Source organism: Manacus candei, unplaced genomic scaffold, assembly GCF_025592945.1.
Source record: "Manacus candei isolate 608988 ecotype Guabito, Panama unplaced genomic scaffold, ASM2559294v1 h1tg000064l, whole genome shotgun sequence".
In the NCBI taxonomy this organism is placed as follows: domain Eukaryota; kingdom Metazoa; phylum Chordata; class Aves; order Passeriformes; family Pipridae; genus Manacus; species Manacus candei.
The window spans coordinates 934263-954407 of NW_026138112.1; the positions used below are offsets into that span (position 1 = coordinate 934263).

At 47.6% G+C, this 20145-nt stretch overlaps 1 long non-coding RNA gene across 1 annotated transcript; it reads left to right on the forward strand.

The window, feature by feature from the left end:
- Nucleotides 1-3921: 3921 nt before the first annotated feature.
- On the forward strand, nt 3922-16002 carry LOC127478962 (uncharacterized). The gene is made up of 3 exons (XR_007907429.1): nt 3922-4098; nt 5282-5390; nt 15902-16002. It is a non-coding gene; the product is annotated as an uncharacterized LOC127478962 (long non-coding RNA).
- Nucleotides 16003-20145: the final 4143 nt, after the last annotated feature.

The window sequence follows — 20145 nt, forward strand, 5'->3', positions numbered from 1 at the left end:
GTGTCTAGAAGAGATGAGGTCCATTCTGGAGTACCCACCTGCCCTCCCAGCCTGGTGACACACTGGCTGTGAAGATAAGACTGTGCCCTACTGCTGCCTCCTCTCGAATGGCCAAAGCAGAGTTAGGCCTCCTTGTCCCTCTCTCCCCCCCCCAAAAAAAAAAGTGCATTATGGGATTCTCTTTCCTGCCTCTCCCTCCTCTGTGCAGAGCTGTGTGTTTGAAATGATATCTATTTCTCTTTGTGACAGCACACCGTGACTGCCGCCTTGACGTTCTGCCGAGCTGACATCCCAACCGGTGTGACACTGATGCCTTTGGGCAGAAATCAGAGCCGGTTTGCTGCATGGCTCTGTGCAGCCACGGTGCCTGTAGCGCCTCGGAGAGCCCCCAGTGCCCTGCTGGGGAAATGGAGCGAGCACGTGGGCCCCAGATGAACCCGGAGCGCAGCGCGGGCGTTATCCGCAGCCGTCCCGCTGCCCGTTCCCGGGTTTAAATGTCCACGTTGACATGGGTTTATCTCTTTATTTTTTTTTTCCCCTCTCCCTTTTCTCTCCCTTTTTGCCTTGCCTGCGAGAGGGTTGGTTTCCTGTTTCTCCCCCCCGGCTGCAGAGTCCCTGGGGACCCGGGTTTCCGTGAGCTGGAAAAGGAGCGCGCAAGCGTCTGATCAGCCCTTATTAGTGTTGAGAAAGACCTAATGGTTCCTGGCTTCTGGGACCATTACCTGTCATTTACTTTTATTAAGTCGGTGATGAGAAAGTTTAAAATTAAAGGCTTTGTAAATTGGATTCCAGTTCTAAAGGGAGGCACCGACCAGGAATTCGGTGCCCGAGCCTGCAGATGGGCTGCTGGGAACAACACCGGGCTGGGGCGTTTGTGTTCAGCTGCTTTGGCAAAGGTCCTGTGCCAGGGCATGGAGGGGAGGTAGTTTGGGCAAAGCCTTGGGGTATCTATCAGCTGTATGAACCATGTAATCCTTCCTTTGCCAGGCTACTCGTGTCCAGACCTCCAGCTCCTGGTCAGGAGGAAGGGTGGTCTTCTGGTCGAGCCATTCCCCAGCCTGTGACTTCTGTTCCAGCTGAAATGATCCCAGGCAGGTCATGTCATCTCCTCATGGTTCATCTCTTGGTTTATAAGGAGGAAGAGGTGGTGTTAAGTATTGATTTTGTTTCTTACCTGTTTGGGCAGTCAGCTCTTTGAGCCAGGTGCTGTCCTTGGCTCTTGTGCTTAGAACAAAGGCTCCAGCTCCTTTGAGTTTCAAGACTGAAAAATAAAGACTTTGGTTAAGCCTGGAGCAGAAAGCAAGTAAAAGAGATGAGCCACCTAGTTAAGAGAAGCCTTTTATTCTTAGGGCTTATAACACTGTTGCATTCTCTGCTTTTGGGGCTTTATCTTTGAATTAACCATCCAAACATGTTTGCAAATGAAACACCCAAATTACACTAAAACAATCAGCTAATTATGGTGTGACAAGGGAAGCTCAGGGGCCAGTCCCAACAAAGAGCTGCTGTCACTTCTGCTCTCTCAGCTGAATAAAAGTCTCATGGTGACATTGCTCTGATGAGAAGCAGCATGAATGAGTGGTTATAAGTGCAGTCTGGGAATCAGAATTCTTGGTTATTGTGTCTCAGTTTGTCTTTGACTGGAGTGACATGGGAGAAGTCACCTGAGGTGAGGATTTTAAGGTTGCCTCCTGCCCATCCTTGCATTGTTAAATACACAAATTTTGCCTGCACAGCTTTATGTGAAGATTTGAGGTTCCCACTGTGTCTCTGAGAGGCAGAATACAGTGCAATACAGTGCTCCACCAAAGCACAGGGCTTAGCCAGTTAGTAATAGATTGCAAAATTAAGTGTTTGTCTCCTGAAGGCAGAATGTACAAGGATGAAACAGATTCCTTTTAAACTAATGATTTCTTGGGAAAGTTTACCTCAGGTTCTCCCTGAGTAGCTTGGCAGGTTTTGGTGTGTTTTGCCATTTTTATCTATACTACTACTATTATTATTATTATTGTTGTTGTTGTATTATATCATATTATATTTATTTACATCAGAGGTAAGATTTGTGAAGATTTGGAAGGGATGCCCCCTGCCCACCCTCTCTGACGCCCCCACAGCCAAGCTCCAGGTGTGAGTCCCCACTTTAAGGAGGTTCCCCTCCTTTTAAAGGACCAGGACAGAGAACAAGGTCTCACACCATCCAAACCCACAGGCCTTTCACCTTCTTTCCCCAGAGAGATTCCAAACCACACAGGCAGGAGGTGGGATAATATGCCCAGAGGGAACTGTGACACCGAGGGATGGATAAGGAGGGGCAAACCTCGGGCCCAGAATTCCTGCAAAGTGAGGCTGAGCACGTGTTAACTCCAGGCCGTTCTTCCTGTCCCTCCACAGGCATAGCAGCTCCTGGACTTCAGCTAATTGCACCATTGCCTAGAAGGAGGAGTGATGCCTCTCCCAAATTTCCCTGGGAGGAGCTGATCTGTGAGCTGTTCCGTGGTTACTGACATCATTCCCGCGTTCCCAGCCCTGCCACCCGACCGCAAGGCTCTCACAAGGTAATCCGGGGAGATTTTATCAAAATCTAAAAGGTTCCTAGACATTACTGGAGCCATGATGTAATGAACCAAGGTTTTGTTCTCTGAATTCCGCCGAAAAACCACGGGCCCCAAAAAAACTGTTGCGGGGGGAGCTGATGAGTTTTGAGCGGGAGGCTGAGATCCTGTGCTGGGCTGAGCCCTCCTGGCTGCAGGAGAAAGGGTTTCCAGCTCAGTCCTGTGTCGCTGGCTCGGTGAAGTCTGGGCTGAATTTCTGAGGTGGGCAGTGACCTTTTCACAACACCCACTCCCTGGTTCCTGCTGCTGTGCTGGGAGGTGCTGCCAAAGGAAAAGGTACCAGGCTGTGTCGTGCCTCCCTGCTCCAGGTTTGTTGCCCGTTCAAAGTTCTGGCATTTGTTGTAATTGTGGCTGTTGCCACTTCTGTGAAGACAATTCCAGCCCAAAATCTTGCTCAAAAAGGCCAAAACCCCTTACATGAGGTGACATGAGGTTCCCTCATGTAACACTGCTTTCTTAGGGTCATCCCTGCTGGAACTGAGATCTCAGTGCTTTGAAAGACCTTTAAACCCCCTTTTTTTTAGAGGGACAATGATTCCTGAGTCACGTGAAGCCTTCCTGGCATATTTATATCTGCCAGACCAGGATGAGGCTGTCCATGCTTTGATGCTTTGGATTTCAGTACCTGTTGAAATCCCCTGAACAAATGGTGCTATTAATTACGGGGCCTGGCTTTGATGAATGATGCCTAGGGGACAACATTTCATTTTGTCTGGGGGGAGTAGGCGGGATGGGGCGTTTTGGAGTGTTCAGTGATGCAGGAGAGGTCCTGGGTGTTGCCTGATCAAGGGGAAGTTGCTTCCTCTCTCCAGAGTGCTGTAAAGTCAGTGTCAAGTCACTGTGGCATCTGGGTTGTGTCACCTGCTGATGGGGCTCCCCCTTTATACATCAGATTTGCTCAGACAAAAACCCATTCAGCCCTTTGCCTAAGAAGCTTTTAGAATTACTCTAAAGGTTACAAATAATTTTGTCATAAATGGCTCCTGCCTGCCTGAGGCACTGCCCCATTCCCCAAGGCATTTTAACAGAGCAGTGAGTTTGGGGTTCAGGTTAGACACATGAGATGGGGGGAGGCCATGAGGTGTTCTCAGGGATCCTACCACCTTTCCTTTCCCCACATCCTTTTGAAACTCCCAAAACCAAAATTTTTGACAAAGTTATAAGAAAGCCTTGTTCCTGAAGTGGTGAAAGAAAGCTTTTTCCACAGCTTTGATTTAGTTTCTTATTTATGTGGGTCATTATGTTTTGGTGCCTTGTTTTTCACAGGGTGTGCAGTGGCCCATCCTTCCTTCTGTCAGTGCTTCCCAGATTCCAAAAGCACAGAGGAGGGGATAAACTCCAGCAATGTGTTTTCCAAATAGACTATGAAAAAAAAAAAGAAAGAATTAAAGACAAGTGTGAAGCCTCCTCCAGCTCCTCCTGTCGCTTGGGCAATGCTGGTGCCACGTGTCAGAACAAACAGAGGAGACATCTGGAACAGGTTCATGTGAGTCCATGGGGTTTGGAACCCCTTGCATGGGAAATCCCTCATACTCTGCTCATTCCACTGACAGGCAGCTCATTCCTCCACACGACAACACAGAGACAGGCCCTTTGCACAGCTTAGTGGAGGAGGATGTTGTGATTGTGATCCAAAACTGTTCTCACAGCAACATCATCTGATGTTTAGCCCTCCAGATGGGGAAGGCTCTTACATCCAGCACAGAAACCACTCTTTCTGTTAATTCAAGGCAAAACCCGCTCCCATCCCCTGTGGTGGTTTTACATGTGTTGAATTCCAATGATCCAGTTTCTGCCTCACCACCACTGGAGTCTTCCCAGCTGAGGGAAGACTCTATTTCACACCTTTCAGCTGGCTGAGGTGGGCACACACCTGCAATCCAGCCTGAGCAAGGGATTTCAACACATCCTTACCTGAAACTGGGCCTAAGGGTGGGTGAAACCTGGCACTGAGGGGGCACATGAGGTGAATGCCCTGTGAAAAACACAAAAATTAGGTAGGGTCTGAACTTGGAGCCAGTGTTTGCTACACTTTTATGTGGTTATAGGGCAGCTGTCTGACCTCCTCACCTAATTTGCAAATAATCTTGTCAGGACAAATTAGTCCATGCTGAGCCTGTGCTGTTGAGCCTAGATGGTTATCAGGACCTGCACAAGTGAATTTTAAGGTAGTTCTGGTGTCTCTGCGTGCAGTGGAGTCACAGTGGCAGTGACTGCAAGTGCAGAGATAGGCTTTTGTATTAAACAAAATATACACAAAACCCTCTCCTACAGAAACCTGGAATTAATGGGTTTCCTAGCTGGTTTCTATCAGGCCATTTTCAGTACAAAAGGGTGAGTGTTGAAAACAAAGATTTAAACTGCATTTGAAAGTGCAGCTCTGAACACTGTGAATTGCTTAATTCATCTTAATAGAGGTGTTCACTCTGAACCCGAAAAGCTTTTAGTTGAGATTTAGCCTGTGGTTTGATATTACAAATTGCTTGGTGGTAACATTGGTTTAAGACACTTGTTGTCTCCTGGCCTCTTGTTCCTGCTGCTCTGCTGGCACAGCTACTCCTGTGGTTGGGAACCGAATGGGAGGAGCCATCCAGCTTGGAAAGGGGGAAAAAAAGAGGTTTCAGATGTTTGGTTTTTTGTTTGTTTGTTTGTTTGTTTGTTTAAAGCAGGAAAGTTCCTCTGTCTGGTTCAGCTCCTGGTCACACGGAGTTTTCCTGGCACAAACAAGTGGAAAGAGCACTTTGGCATGGAGGGGAAATGAGCAGCAGAGGGTGAAAGGTGAGCAGCAATTACTGGTTCTGGGAATGCCCCAATGTACTTTAATATCAGCCCATGATCTGGAACTGATCTCACCACGTGAAAAATGCTCAAATACCTTTAAAACCCTTGGGTTTAATCTTTGCTTTTAGGTGTCTTGGCAGACACTTCCCAGTTGTGTCCTTATCTCCCAGTCTCCAGCCTCCTTCAAAGGTTTTCCAGCTACTGTGTCGTGCAAGTTCAAACCCCTGCAGCCCACTGGGACTGCAAATGTGTGAATGAGCACAGTGATTGGAGTTGAATGACAGTGTGAGTATCAGTTGTCACTGCAAGGAATGTTCCCTTCATTTCCAGAATCAGTTCCTTGAGAAAGAGCCCCTTTTAATACAAATGAAAGCAGGGTTTCCACGGTGACTTTCTCAAATTTAGGAGATCTTGTCATTTAAATCCAGTTTGCCATGGGACATAAAGTTCATTTGTTATAGACCACATCAAACCAGCTGAGTCCAGAGGTACTGTGAAGAGTGTGGTGATGTGCCTGGAAAACCAAAAAAAAATCTATAAAAAACAGACTTCCAAGGCACTAAAAGTGGGAAATTTATCTCATTGCAAGTTTGCCACCCTGCTCCCAGAAATAGAATTGTCTGATAATTAAACTCCCTGCAAACATGGAAAAAAAACCCAAGCCAACCCAGAACAGTGGAATACCCAAATGATTTGGTAAAGAACTTTTTGCTTTATTTAATTAATTATGATGGTTTTGATGAAATTTCCCTTTATGAATTCGAGTTGTACTTGACAGGAGAAAATTTGTACCTCCAAAGCCTGTGAAAGAAACGTGGGCCTGCCTTCTGCCCATCTGTCCCTTCATGCACAGAGCAAAATTCAGATAGTTTCCATGGCATGAGTGTGGAAAGGGAAACTTAGCCAAGTCTCTTTGGCTATAAATAGCAATATATATGTGATATTATGGTGCACTGACTCAGCTTGAAATCTCAGATCTCTCCATTGATTAACATCTCTCATTAATGGGACTGCTGGGCCCTGAATGTGGAGTTTGCTCTGGAGTTCAGTGTGTGACGAGCTGGGAACCCCCTTTTTTCCTCTCGAGCCTTTCACTGCATCACCCAATACCGTGAAAAAAAAAAAAGAAGAAAGATAAGGAGAGAGGAATCTCTGCTTTGATTTCTTCACAGAGACACGCAGACAGAGGCAGCTCAGGGGAATCCTGCCCAGCAGAGGTTAATGTGACCCACATATAATTGTGTGAAAAGATGCCACTCTGCGCCTTTGTCAAAGAGGCTTCTCCTTACAGCCCCAGCTCCCCAGTCCCCAGCCCCTTCAGCAAAGCACAGTTTTCTTGCATTAAATCACCACTGCCCTCTTGCCAGCTGCTTAGAGTTTGCACATTACACAGGAGGAGCTATCTAATATATATTTGTATATTTTTAAAGCGTGACAGATTGTCTCGTAACATATGCGGCATCGCCTTGAAACGAGCTACGTGCTTGTGATGGCCGAGCCTGCTCTGTGTGTGTGTGTGGGTGGGTTGTGTTTTATTCCTTCTGCTGGGAATCTGAGAGGCTGGGACACTCGAGCTCTTCACGTCGCTTTTTCCCCCTGAAATATTCATGGCGAGTTGACGACCCTGATTCTTTGATACCTGCCATTTATTCCTGTGCCCCTGCCGATAACTGCCGCTAAGTACATATGTCAGTGACATGCCTGAGCGAGCTGCACGATCAGGAGAGGGAGGGCAGCCGAGGAATAAGATTACTTTATAAACTCCGAGGGCATTTTAGGAGCCTGCCATGCCATCTTATTCACCCCACTTCGTTTTTCTGACTTTGCTTTGCTGCTCCTCCAGCTTTTTTTTTTTTTGCTTCCGACTCGGAAATCTGCTCGTTCGCTGCTGCTTCTCTTGAAGATGCTCCCTGGCTCGTTGTCAAGTGAATTGCTAATGAGTTAGTTACAACTCAGATTTTTTTTTTTAAAAAAAAAAGAGATGCAGGTCTGGGGAAACTCAAGGAATTCTTCTCCAGCCAGAAACAGATCCTCGTGGAAATGAATTCCGGGATTAGATGATCAGGGGGCATTTTGGCACTCTGTAAAGGGAAGGAAGGATGAGGGTAGAGCAGGGGAAGATAAAAAAAGAGGAGTAGGCAAGCAGGTAAGCACCAGTATCACCTTGTAAATGTGACATTTAAGAAGGCAAGTCTCACTGACTTGTGTGATACCATTCTTTGAAAGGATTATAGCCTGCAAGGCACCAAGCATAAGGTTTTGAGGGTGAGGGAGTAAATTCATTAACATAAAGGTTACAGAAGTGATGAAATAATGAAATATAGGGGGGGAAATTCCTTAGTAAAAATTAAGTGAAGTCCAACCTGAACCAGTCTTCAGTGACATTGCTGGATCAAGGGATAAATGTGGCTCCTTTTGACTGCAAGTTATTCCATGGGCTTTCAGAGACATAACTCATGTCAGGACCTGGATTCATCCTGCTTGGTTCAAGTTGTTTATCTGAAGGAAGGGACTGGGATACCCTGGGCTGGCTGACTTGCTGTAGGTGCCTGTGCTTTCTGCAGTGGTGTTGTGGGGAGTAAAGGCTGGTGCTTTCCTGATTGGGATACCCTAATTCAAGCAGGGCTTTGGGTGGGAATTGGAAAGGTCAGATGGAGACAGCTGGTCCCTGTCTGTTGGATGCTGAAGAAGGGACTCTGAGGGGTAGAGGTATTGACAGAGCTTTCCTTCACCTAAACTGTGAAGTGAGGGAAGCCAGAGCAAGGGAGGCAATGGAGCAGAACCTCTCCCATGGCTTTTTCTTCTCACCATATTTCATGTAGGAAATTGCAGCACTGCCTCTCTTTTGGACTATCACTTTTCCCTCTCAGAAGTCACAGCACACAGTTGTGTGGCAATGTACATTCTCCTGAAGATAACTTCCCCCCTCTGTAAGAAAATATGGGGGAAAGAAAGAGGACACAAGGGTGGAAGTAAAATTAACAAGGCCTGAGGGGCTTCTGCATGTGCTTCCTGAACTGCAGCCGTCCTGGAGAGGCAGGAGACAAGGTGGCTTTGGGAATGCAGCAGGGTCCAGAGAGGCATTTATTTAAGATTGATATCAAACCTTGGAATTGTGAGTGGGAGGATTTTTGAGGGAAGAACAGGATGTTGCCAGGAAGGAGGGAGGTTGGCTAGGGTGATTTATTGCGAGGGTCGGTCGCAGGAAGTCGCTGGAGATACGTGATGGTCTAAAACACAGGCCAAGGAACCCGCACGAGGACACTGTTTTATGCTCTGAGATCCTGGCTCCTCTGAATAGGGCCAACAAAGTGGCTGGGTGGTCTAATTAGGGTCGTCCTTGGTGGTCCTACACGCATGTGTTCTGGTCAGCTTCCCTGCCTGTGTGTGTCTCTCCGTGCACAGTGACCCATCCGGATCTGGGGTCTGTTACAGAGGCTTCTGCCTCTAAAAAAAATTCACTGCACTTGGAAGAGAGGTTTCAGGCCTTTTTAAAGTCATCTGGTGCTTACACAGATAGCTGTGCACATGGGAACACGAAGCAGTCATATTTATCATTAGGCTTCACTCCTCCCTATCAGAAAATTCCCCGTGACCCAAGAAATGAGAAGACTGGCAAGAGCAAGGGAGTCATGGTTGGGAATGACCTCTCAGGCCATGAGCAGGATTGGAGAGTTCAGCTGGATGTAGAGCTTTAACTAGTTGTCAATCTGAAATCTGCAGCTCTACATCATCGTAACAGGCCATTTATGTCGAGCAGGACTCCTGCAGGAATCTGTGCTTTTTTACACTGATGGCTGTAAATAAATTATTGATCATTAAGCACAGCCACCTTCTGTCCAACTTACTTCTGAGTGTCATTTAGGTGTGTTTTGCCATCTTGTCTTCTGACCTGGAGTCCTCTGGTGTCAGGAGCAGTTGTCCTTCCTGAGAAGACACGTGTTGTCCCAGAGAACCCTGAAGTCAAACAGGCAGGAGCGTGGAAGAAGGATTTAGGCTCTCTGGGAAACACAGCATGGTTGGGAAGGCAGCAGCGCTTTGGAGTGAATGGGAGGGTGCACTTTGACTTCAGATGACCTTAAATGACTTGTCAGAGCTCACACAGCAAAGTTAGTGCCTGGGGACAGGGCTAAGTTCATCTCTGCTGGGGTGAATATCTAGACAATTCTGCTATCCCTGTTCAGCCTCTCATTAATGCAGATTTGGCTGTGTTGTGGTTTCCTTCAGTGCATTCCACCCCTGCTGCTCTGCTTTTGTTCCTTTCTGCAGCTCTTCTGGCCGTCCCCACCGGTAATAGATTAGATCTACACGAGGGGGTAACATCTGAGCTTTTCATGCTGTCCTTTTATCTAATGTCCTCCAGCTCGTGGTCCTGTTGTCCCTGCACAGCTTGGCCTGTGGTGATGTTCACTCTCCTGCTTACACTCAGTGAATGATTTATCATGTGTTATCAGTAGGACTCTGTACAGTGTCCAGGGACAATGTTTTCTTCCATCTGGTTCCAAGCTGGTGGAACACCCTTCCATGTGGTTTTCACATGTGGTTCTCCTAGTACCTCCTTTCTATTTTTTCCCCTCTGGATTCATCATTATGCAGTTTGTCTAACAAGTACACTTTGTTTCACTTTATAAATTAACCACATGCAGGAATTAAAGCTTCAGCTAATGTGGCTATTTCTGAAGTGACAGAGGAAACCTTCACAGCTGAGTGAATCTCTCTTCTGGAAGAAATATCCAGTCCCACGAAATACTGAAATGCTGCAGCATTTCATGCCATCTTCAGACAGACATTAACTTCTGGAAGAGCCTTACAACGTGTGGGCAAGTCTCCAGTTCTGTTCTGTATTTTGGAGGTGCTGGTTGCACTTACAGGTTCACAGGACAAAGACCACAAAAATATCTTTTTATGCAAATTGCCTTGAGACACAGACAGAGATCTCCAATGACTTGATACTGGGAATTCCAGGAGACCAACAGCTGTGTCTCACCAGTGTTCTGGGTGATCCAACCTGCAGAAGGGCTCCTCTGTCAGGATCCCTCGCTGCTGCATTTGTTGCTCTTTGCAGGTAACTTTTTTTGCTGCGGTCTTTGTTGATTTTATGTCGTTAGATCCGGTAACACACTTTTATCTTATCTGCCTTTTTCTCTTCTTTGCTTTCCCTGTTGTTTGCCATTCCAGAATAAATACTGGAGGCCAGTGCACCATGTTCCTCCCCCCCCCCCCCCCCCCCAGAGCGTGCAAATATTTGCAGCACAGCAGCCTCTGAGCCCCGAGACGTGAGCGGCGACACGAGGAGGTGCAGCCAAGGGCAGGGGCAAGGCCAGAGGGTGTGAAACCAGCACACGGCCCCCAGGGCAGCTGGCCTGGACAGTTTAGGAAGCACTTGCCTTGTCTTCATAGCAGCAGGGAAATGGGGACTGGGCTTTGGGGGTGTGATGTGCACACGTGTGTGAGTTTGTGGTGAGGGGGGTGTGTGACGCTGATGGACTTCAGCCAGTGAATGTGTAATGCATATAATGGATGTGCACAATGGGGTAAGTCATATGAGGAGCAGCTGAGGGAGCTGGGGGGGCTCAGCCTGGAGAAAAGGAGGCTCAGGGGGGACCTTCTTGCTCTCTGCAACTCCCTGACAGGAGGGGGGAACCGGGGGGATATCAGGCTCCTCTCCCAAGCAACCAGCGACAGGACAAGAGGAAACAGCCTCAGGTTGTGCCAGGGGAAGTTTAGATTGGACATCAGGAAGACCTTGTTCATGGAAAGGGTGGTCAGGCATTGGCAGGGGCTGCCCAGGGAGGTGGTGGAGTCCCCACCCCTGGAGGTGTCCAAGGAAGGACTGGACATGGCACTCAGTGCTCTGGGCTGGGGGACAGGGTGGGCACAGGTTGCACTCAGTGATCTTGGAGTTCTTTTCCACCTGAATGATTCTGTGAAAATAAGAGGTTCTTACAGCTCCATGATGAAGTCCCCAAAAATCTCAGAAAGGAATTATGGCTGGTGTTACCTTAGATCTGCTCCCTAATTCACTTCCTTGTGGAAAGCCTGTTTGTGCCAGTGATGTTCATTTGTGGTGGAGTCACTCTTCCCCCGTGGGGATGCACAGAAGTGTAGGTACCACCAGTTCTGTAGTTGCCACTGGCTGTGTAGGTGTTGCTGGTAGAGACGTGTGCGATTTCGCCCTTTAAGGGCACCTCCCACTGTCCCCCTTGTTGACTCCCACCTCTCTCACCTCCCTCACCTTTGACTTGGAGCCGCCACTGGGTTCGCCAAGAGAGGCTTGTTTTGTGTTGGTTTTGGGGTTTTGCTGTTTGCTCACGGGTGCCTTTCCCCAGTTTGAAGTTTGAAGTTGCCGCTCGCCGGCCCCGGGGCCGGTGACCCCTCTGGGAGCTGTCAGGGCGCCCAGCACACAGTGGGTCATCTCCATCCAGGGAGGCTGCTCCCTTTCCATCTGGGGCTGTTGGTCTGGACTGGATCCATCCTGCTGGCAGGGCTGATGGATGGCCTATTGACAAGCAGGGTGACCCTTGCTCAGCAGACTGACGTGCTCCGCTCCCTCCTCACGGCCGGCGTTTGATGCGAATCAAAGAGGTGGTCAGGTCATCAGAACAGCCAATTAAAACGATAAAGAGGGAGGAGTGGAAGAGGAGGTTTTAACTCTTTCCACCCCATCATAAACACCTTCATGAAGCAGAGCTGAAATGAGGCCTGGGGGGGGGGCTAAAACTGAAGATCCATCTCTGTAAAATTTATCTGTGGGAACTCTTTAAAAATTGAGCAAGCAGAGATCAGGAAACAATTAACTGTCTCTATAGTTGTCAGTTATTTAGGGCCTGGACTGAGACTGGATCAATTGCTTTCCTTTCCATTTTGTATTTTATTTCTGATCATAAATTGGACTGTGAAATTCAGCACAGGGTAATGAATATATGATAGTACATCTCAAACTCAAAGGCTGCTTGGAAGACATGAATTTTCTATCGTTGCAGTTGCTACCTGAAAAGGAGAAAGACACTCCCATTACAGTTGCTGGTAGCTGACAGCTGGCAGGAGGCAATAAATTTAGGAGTTATTTAGCATCAGCTTCTGAATAATGGAGTCACAACATGCTCTTCACTTGAGGAACCTAATGAGGGAGAAGTGCTAGAGCTGGGAATTAGGAGTGCAGCTGGGATCAGGGATAATAAAAGGTCTCTGATCTGCCAGGAGCTGATGTTCATACCAGTGCAGGGTCAATCCCACTTGCTTCAGTGTTAATTTGAGGGGCTGTGTTTTAAGACAATGCAGTCTTTCCTAAGATGCCAGCAAAAATGCACTAGAACCCAGATTTTTTTTCCCTGTTGAGCTTTAATCCACACTGGCTCTGAATTTTCCAGGTACCAGTTTTAATGGAAATGCCCGTAAAATAAAGATTGGATGAGAGTTAAGAGTAAGAATGTTACTTTTTGAACAATTCATACCATCCACACTCAGTTCCTGGTTCAGACACACAATTTCAGGGCAGCAGCATGGCTTCTGTACTTCAGTTTCTAGCCTGTAAAAAGGGGAACAACTACCTTGTTTTCCCAAGAATGTTAAAATCTGTGAAACACAATAAGGCCAAAAGCCATCTTGGTGTCTTGAAGACAAAAAAAATCCCCCTACCCCCCCTCAGAAGATACCCTGCTATCCCTGAGTGCAGCACAAACTCCTCACAGACCGTCCTTCACCTGCTTGTACTTGTTCAGTTTTTGCTTTAATATCGTCATCTAACTAATGCAAAGGCATTGAATCCATTTTCTGACTGTTGGGTAAATGATGGTTAAGTGTCAGGAGATTTATTTAATTGTCTAGCTATTAAAAAAAAAAAAAGATAGGTCTGCTGAGTGAAAGCTTTTATGCTTTTAAACGAGGTCTTGTTGTGATTAGAGTTTAAACAGCACTGATTTCCTCAAAAATGCATTGGCAATAATCTCTGGCTTGTTTGATTGTCCACATAACTGCACCACCCTCACTGCCAAGAAACTCATCTGACCCACCAATGATAAGAATAGCTATTTTTTTTCCATTAAGTGTGCAGCAGATCTCATATTCAGGGCCAGGAACATCTTCATTAGGCAGTACGGAAAGTGAACACATTGTTCACAAAGCAGCCCCCAGAATAATGGACTGGAGAGACTTCAGAGGTGAGGGATGGAGGTTGTGGGGGTGGGAAAGGGGCTTAAAGCTTCACAAACCACAGACAGAGAGGATTTTAGTGGGATACGGGCAATTGATTCCCTTAAGTGTCTTTGAAGAGGCCGGTGTAGAGGTGGAGAAACTCGGGATGACTCACTGCAATCCTGCTCAGGCTCCTCACGGCATCTCAACGCTCATTTTACTCTTTTCTAGTTCTTTAATGCTCCTTTTACTCTTTTCTATTTCTTTAATTCAAAAAGCCCATTCAGCTGGCATGATCCAAACCCCCAGCACCACAGTGGCAGGTTCCCAAGGAGAGGTGCTGACCTGGAGGTGGAACCGCTGCTCCTCAGTTTTCCTGGATGTCTCAGAGACCACGGAACATCTGGGACATTTGTGACATGCAAACAGGCCAAACCTTTTCTTTAGGATTTTTTTTCCACGGGAAATCCACTTCCCTGCTAGCTCTTGTCCCAAAATCTGCTGTGTGCCAAGCCTGCAGCTCAGGATGAGCTGTTTTGTGGGGTGTAAAGGGCCTGGCCTATGGAAAACACCTGTACCCACAAGCAAAGAGAGAGGTTTTTCTCTGTCCTTCTTCATGTCTTCCTTAATTTCCTATTCACTAATACATTTAGGCACTGGGAGCTACTGGTTCCAGGTGTCAGGCTTGGGTAGCATTAAGCCTGACACTTGCCCTGAGTCTCAAGCAGGAATATTAGTTTCCCATTTCTCCTTGCCACCCCCCTGCCTGGGAAATCCCAGCAAGGAGATCCCCGTTGTGTCCCTGTCAGCACCCCACACAGCAGAAGAGGGCTGTGTGTGAGCAGGGCTAAGCTCCTTTCCCTCCTCCTTGCCCTCATCACTCCTAAGTGCCATTCAGCCCCGTTGGCTGCCTGCTCCTCCCGGCTGGACACCGATTGCTCCCTGTTGGAGAGCTGTCAGTAAGGGGAAAGCCATCCATCCCGGTGGGAAGTAATCTCACCCAGCAGGGGGGCACCTCTTTCCAGCCAAAACAACGTGGCTTTGACAGGCCTGATGTATTTATTATCTTCTTGGGGCAGAAATGCTGCCACAGCAGGCAGGAGGGTGGGGGGAGGACGCTGCTGCTGGTGGCTTGGAAGGGAAAACGAGGACTACAAAGTGCCAAGGAGCTGCCTGCAGGGAGCAGGGGGCTGGAGCTGGATGGTCTTTTAAGGTCCCTTCCAACCCAAACCATTCTGTGTTTCCATGGTAAGGAAAAAGGAGGGTACATAGGAAAGGGAAAGCTTATTGTAAAAAAGGCAATTCCTTTTACTCGTGTTTAACTCATCTCCTGAACTTGAGGGCTGAGGGAAAGCAAACAGCAAGTGAAGAAAGAGAGGTTGCAGCCCAGGTGGGCTGTGGTTTCCCAGCCAGGCTGAGCCTTTGGGGGTGGGTTTAGAGGGCTGTCACCCTGATGAGGAGCATGAATCCCTGCCTCTTGTGCTCCTTGTCCTCAGGGCTTGGCTCCCCTTTGGTCTTACACTGTGCTCTGGGAGGGTTTCACACAAATGCCTGTTTGTCAGGTGGTTTGGCCAGACCCAGTTTGGGTCCATTTTGCCTCTGCAAAGGACATTTTGACTATAAGGACAAGCATTCAAGGTATTTCAGGGGCAGAATTATGTCACATCCTCTGCAGCTGTGTCAGTTCATAGGATTCATCAAATTTAAACTCATCCTGATTACCAGGCTTGACCTCCTGAGGGTTGATCAGGAACCTGGGCTTTGGGAAGACAGCACCTAATGTGGCTTCTGAGTGAGACGTGTTCCATTTCTCTTACTCCAGTCTCCCAAGAGTTAAATCACCTCACAGAAATCTAGACCTTTCTCTAGCTAAAAGTTCCCTGGGCACATCCAGGTGTTTTCTCTCAGCAGTAACTGATTACAAATTGGCAGGGCCTGAGTTCACCCATGGGGTGTTATTGCCCTGACAAGCTTCACCTGGGCCCATCTCACAGCCTCTGCTCATTGGTCCAGGAGCTGTATTTAAGCTCAGTCCCCTCAGTTTTGCTCTCTTTTGCCAGCCTGAGTCCACCTTGGGCTTTTCCCTTTGTGGCTCACGTGGAGGATTCAAGTTCAGTGGTGACACACAGGATTTAAACCCCGTAGTTCTGTGACTGGGGTGTGTTACCTGGTGACTGTGCTGTTTGGAGAAGAGGAAAAGAAGCCAAAAGTGGCCATAACTGAAAAGCAAACTCTTTGTTGTACGTGTGCCATGGCAAGTGGGGAGCATGCAAGTGACTGTGGAGTCTCCTTAAAGGCTGAGAGAAGTGTTTGCTGTGCCATGAGGAAAACCCACTGCAGGGTGAGGTGACTTTTGCTGCAATCTGCTGACACAGTGGCTGAAGTGAACTGCTGCTTCAGAGCTGCCTCTGCTGCAAAGGACCCCAGCAGGAGCGACTAGAGGAGGTGGGAGGAAAGGCACTGCCTGCTCCTAACTGTGAGTAAGCAAACTTTTCATGTGTTTGGGAATATGGTGTGCAGAGACTGGTGGAAGAAATGTGTGTAGTGGGCAGCAGGACTGTGGAATGGGGCCTGCCTTGGGAAGGTGTTGGTGTTCCCTGGTTGGAATGGGCAGTGGATGCCCTCAGAGCCAGCTGGCTCTTTGGAGAAACTTGTCTTCAGAGGAATGTTGAAGGTTGGGAGCTTGTAGGTACTGAAAGATGCTCACCTGCCTCTGGTTGGAGCATGGCTGAAGAGAAGGTGCCCAAGGAGCTGCTTTGTCTATGTTGAGCTTTTATTTTTGTTGTACTGAACTTGGCTGCTTGCTTGGTTTTCTGGACAAATGTGGAAGGTGGGGAAGTGTTTTCTTGATATAAAAATCCTTGTATGTTAGACTTGAATTCTCAAAAATTGCTTTAAAGTGGTGAGGTTGTTTTGGTAGTTCACAAAACGATGCTCAGGTGGAGAGCTGGGTGTGGTCCTGCTCAGACTGGCTGAATAACAGAAACTGGACTAAAGGCTGTGTGGTACAGTGAACAACCAGACTACCACACTTTCTTTTTCTACTTCTTTCTCTTTACATATCGGTTTTAGTGCTAAGAACTTTGTGACAGTAGAAATATTACTGTTATTGGTACAGCCAGAAGCTTTTGAGATGGGTTATTGAATGATACAGGTTAATGAATGAAATCTTTGTGTTTTGTGGGGATTGCTGTAGTGCTACGGGGCACCTTTGGTGCAGGTGAACCTTGATTTGTAAGAGAAAACTGTGCCTGTTTTACCAATGCCTTTCCAGGTGCTTTGCAGCAGTTGTTTTACAGTCTATTATGAACACTCACACTGGTTTCTCCCTTATGCATGACCCAGGTTTCTTCACAAGCACTAAAGGGCTCCCCCAGCTATTGATTGTTCCAGTTGCAGCCTTGGGTAGCTGAAATCTAGGAGGCCACAGCAGTGGTCTTTGTGGTGTAAACTCTGCCACCCCTGCAAAGTATCTCCTCCTCCTCTTGGTTTCCACCTGTACGGGGGAAACACTGTTCTGTACTGTCCATCTTAGGATGTTAGATGATCTGCAGAAGTCATGGAATCATAGAAATCACAGATTCTGTGATTCTGTGAATGGCCTGGGTTGGAAGGGACCTCAAAGTTTATCCAGTTCCAACCCCCCTGCCGTGGTCAGGGTTGCCACCCAATAAATCAGGTTGCTCAAGACTGCCTGACAGCAGTATTGGTTTTTTCTGGGATTTCTTTATCTATTCAACTCTTATTTTGGGGAGTAAAAACTGTGGTGAGGGGAAAGTGTGATACTGGTTTAGCTCATTAAAAATGCTTTGGGGTTTTTTTTATTTTAACTGATGTTAAATATATGAAAGGGGGGGGGGTAGATGCAGTCCTTTGGGGTAGAAGCATCTGTATAAATTTTCTGCTCATAATGCAAGTCTTTAGGAGGAGCAAAGCCTTGCAGTGTGCCCTCAGGACAGTGAGGTGCTGGGCTGGTCTCCTCTGGAAGGCTGTTCCACAGCCAGATTGTTTTCATTGGAAACACTTTGTTGCTGGTGTGATCCATGCTGGGCTTTGTGACCCGTGAGGTGCTGGAAAAACATCTGCATTGGCAGAGCTCTGGGTGAGGGAGGCAGGAGTGCTCCAGCCCAGCTCACTCCTGGGCCATCACCAGTTCTCCCACCGCCTTGGTTACTGCAGAGAGGCACAAGTTCAACTGGGAATTATGCAGTGGTTTACTCCTGTAGCTGTTAAATGCATGAATTAAGGGTTTGTTTTCCTTCTCCAGCCCTTCTGTCAGCCCAGTACCTCCTTAACCCCCCAAGTCAGACGGATGTAAATGGTAACTCCTGGCTAAGCACAGGATTTTTTTGTGTATGACCAACCTGGGTGCTGGCTCTGTCCTGCTGTGATTTCATCCTTCCCTGGTTTGATCAAGTGTCAGTGTGCCCTTCCTTGCACACCCCCGTGGACCCTGCACCACGTGCTGCTCTAATGGCTTGGCCAGTCCTGCAGCTCCCGTGGCTGCGCCCAGAGCGCTCGCCGGTCCAGGCCGGGGGTTTCCTGTCGTATTTCATGGCTCCTGATGGCAGCTCAGCTGAGGAGTTATGAAATTCATATCCTCTCTGCCTAGGAGAAAACGGCAAGTGGAAGATTTAATGTCCCCCAGGGTTGGTGTAGGAAGTTGTACCAGAGGGGGGAGGAGGCTGGGGCTAAAGCTTCGGGTCCTTCACAAATCTACGCGAGTCAGGCTTTGCAAAGGTTGGAGAGCTGGGAATGGCTCCGGCTGAATTACGTGCGTGGCACAGCGTTGCAGCACTTGGACTGAATTCCCTTCCCCACCAGTAATTCTGGGATTTATGTTTGGAGGAAATGGCCTTGTTTCATTTGGTGATGGATTTCACTTACCAGCACACAAGGCTGGGGGGTCAGGAAAGACAATCTCATGGTAAAGTCTGTCACCTATTCCTGTGTTGCTTTGGGGTCATGGATTAGGATCAGGTCCTGGTATCCACAGCAAACATTGCATTTTGGGGTTTCCAGGGGGGCTGGAGGGGATCCTTCTGTACAATGCATGGGATGGAAGTGTGTTCTGTGTGTTGGGCTGAGGACACAGTGATCTCCAGGTCCTTCAGCCATGAATGCTGTGCTCAAGCTACTCCTTGCAGTGGAAGGGGCAGGGTCATGGGTGAGGATGTGATGTGATCTTCTGGCCAGCCTGGGCCTGAAAGGCAGCAGAGGCAACACAAGTCACATGTACAGTGTTGTATCAGCAGCACAGTTCAGTGTCAGAGAATCACAGGATGGTTTGGGTTGGAAGGGACCTCAAAGACCATTTAATTCCACCCTCTGCTACAGGCAGAGACACTTTCCACTAGACCTGGTTGCTCAGAGCCCTGTCCAGCCTGGCCTTGCACAGTGTCAGGAGTAGGAAGGCATCCTGGCACAGCTCCCATCCCACTGCAGTCACTGCTCTGTGCTGAAGCAAAGCATGAGGTGGGAGTTGCACTGGGTGAGGAAAACAAACACTTAAGGGTGTCTTAGAAAGTCCTAAACCCCTCTGAGTCTGGAGCAATGCAGTGACTTCTGCAGCCAGTTCTTGAGGTGTGCTGGCAAGAGCCTCCTTCAGGCCGGGCAGGAGAAGTGATGGCTTGGTCCTGCTTGGTGGACACACCAACCAGCTTGTGGGGGAACGTGGGGACTCTGGGCTGGAAACCATCAGGGACCAGATAAACTCAGCCCTGGTCATTCACATCCCCTGCATGGAGCACGTGGTGTGTGTTGTTGTGCTGACACTGGATCCTGAACAGGGTCCCTGCTCTATCCCTTCTCTAGGGGCAGTCCTTTAATGAGCAAAAAAGTTGGTTGTGGGATTTTTTTTTTTCCTTTCAACCCTCTAAAAACAAAACTTTACCATTTACATGGCCTGAAACCCAGAGCTGCAGCCTGGCTTTTTGTGGCAGCACTTGTGGTGAAGCCAAATGTCAAGGATCAGCAAAGTGGTGCTTTTGGTTAGTCAGGTTTTACTGATGCTTTTCCTTTAAAATAAAAAAAATCAGTTTTATTACAACCTATAATGAAACAGTAGCTTAAAAAAGATTCCTGTATTTTCTTCCTTTAGAAAAAGTAAAGGCTTCATCTCCCTTCCAAACTCACCAAAAATGTTTCAGCACCAAATTACTTTAAAGTCCACAAAAAATGGAAAAAGAATTTAGAGGAGATGGAAAAAAAAAATAACTGAAAAGCTTCACAGATGGAAGATTTCATTAAATGAATGAAAGCAATTTAGGGAAAGGCAACCAAAACTAAAATATTAAAAGCGTTGATGTTCAGATGGCAACTATTTTTGGACGAAGAAACAAATTCAGTCCTAGAAGAATGACAGTTACTCTCTCTGGCTCTTGGAGCCTTTTATTTTCCTTGTGGATGTGTTGGATATGGAGCTGTCTGGTTGCTTGTTACCAGAGTCATTTTAGAGAAGCTGTTTCTGCCACGTGGTCCGTTCTCATCTGCCCCTTCTGACAGGAGACATCAGAGGCAGGAGCAGAAGCTATTCAATCATAGTGACAGAACCCCTTTTTTTGGATGTAAAATGTTCTGTTGGTTTCATGTATTTATAACCTCATGTTTGTCTCTCTGC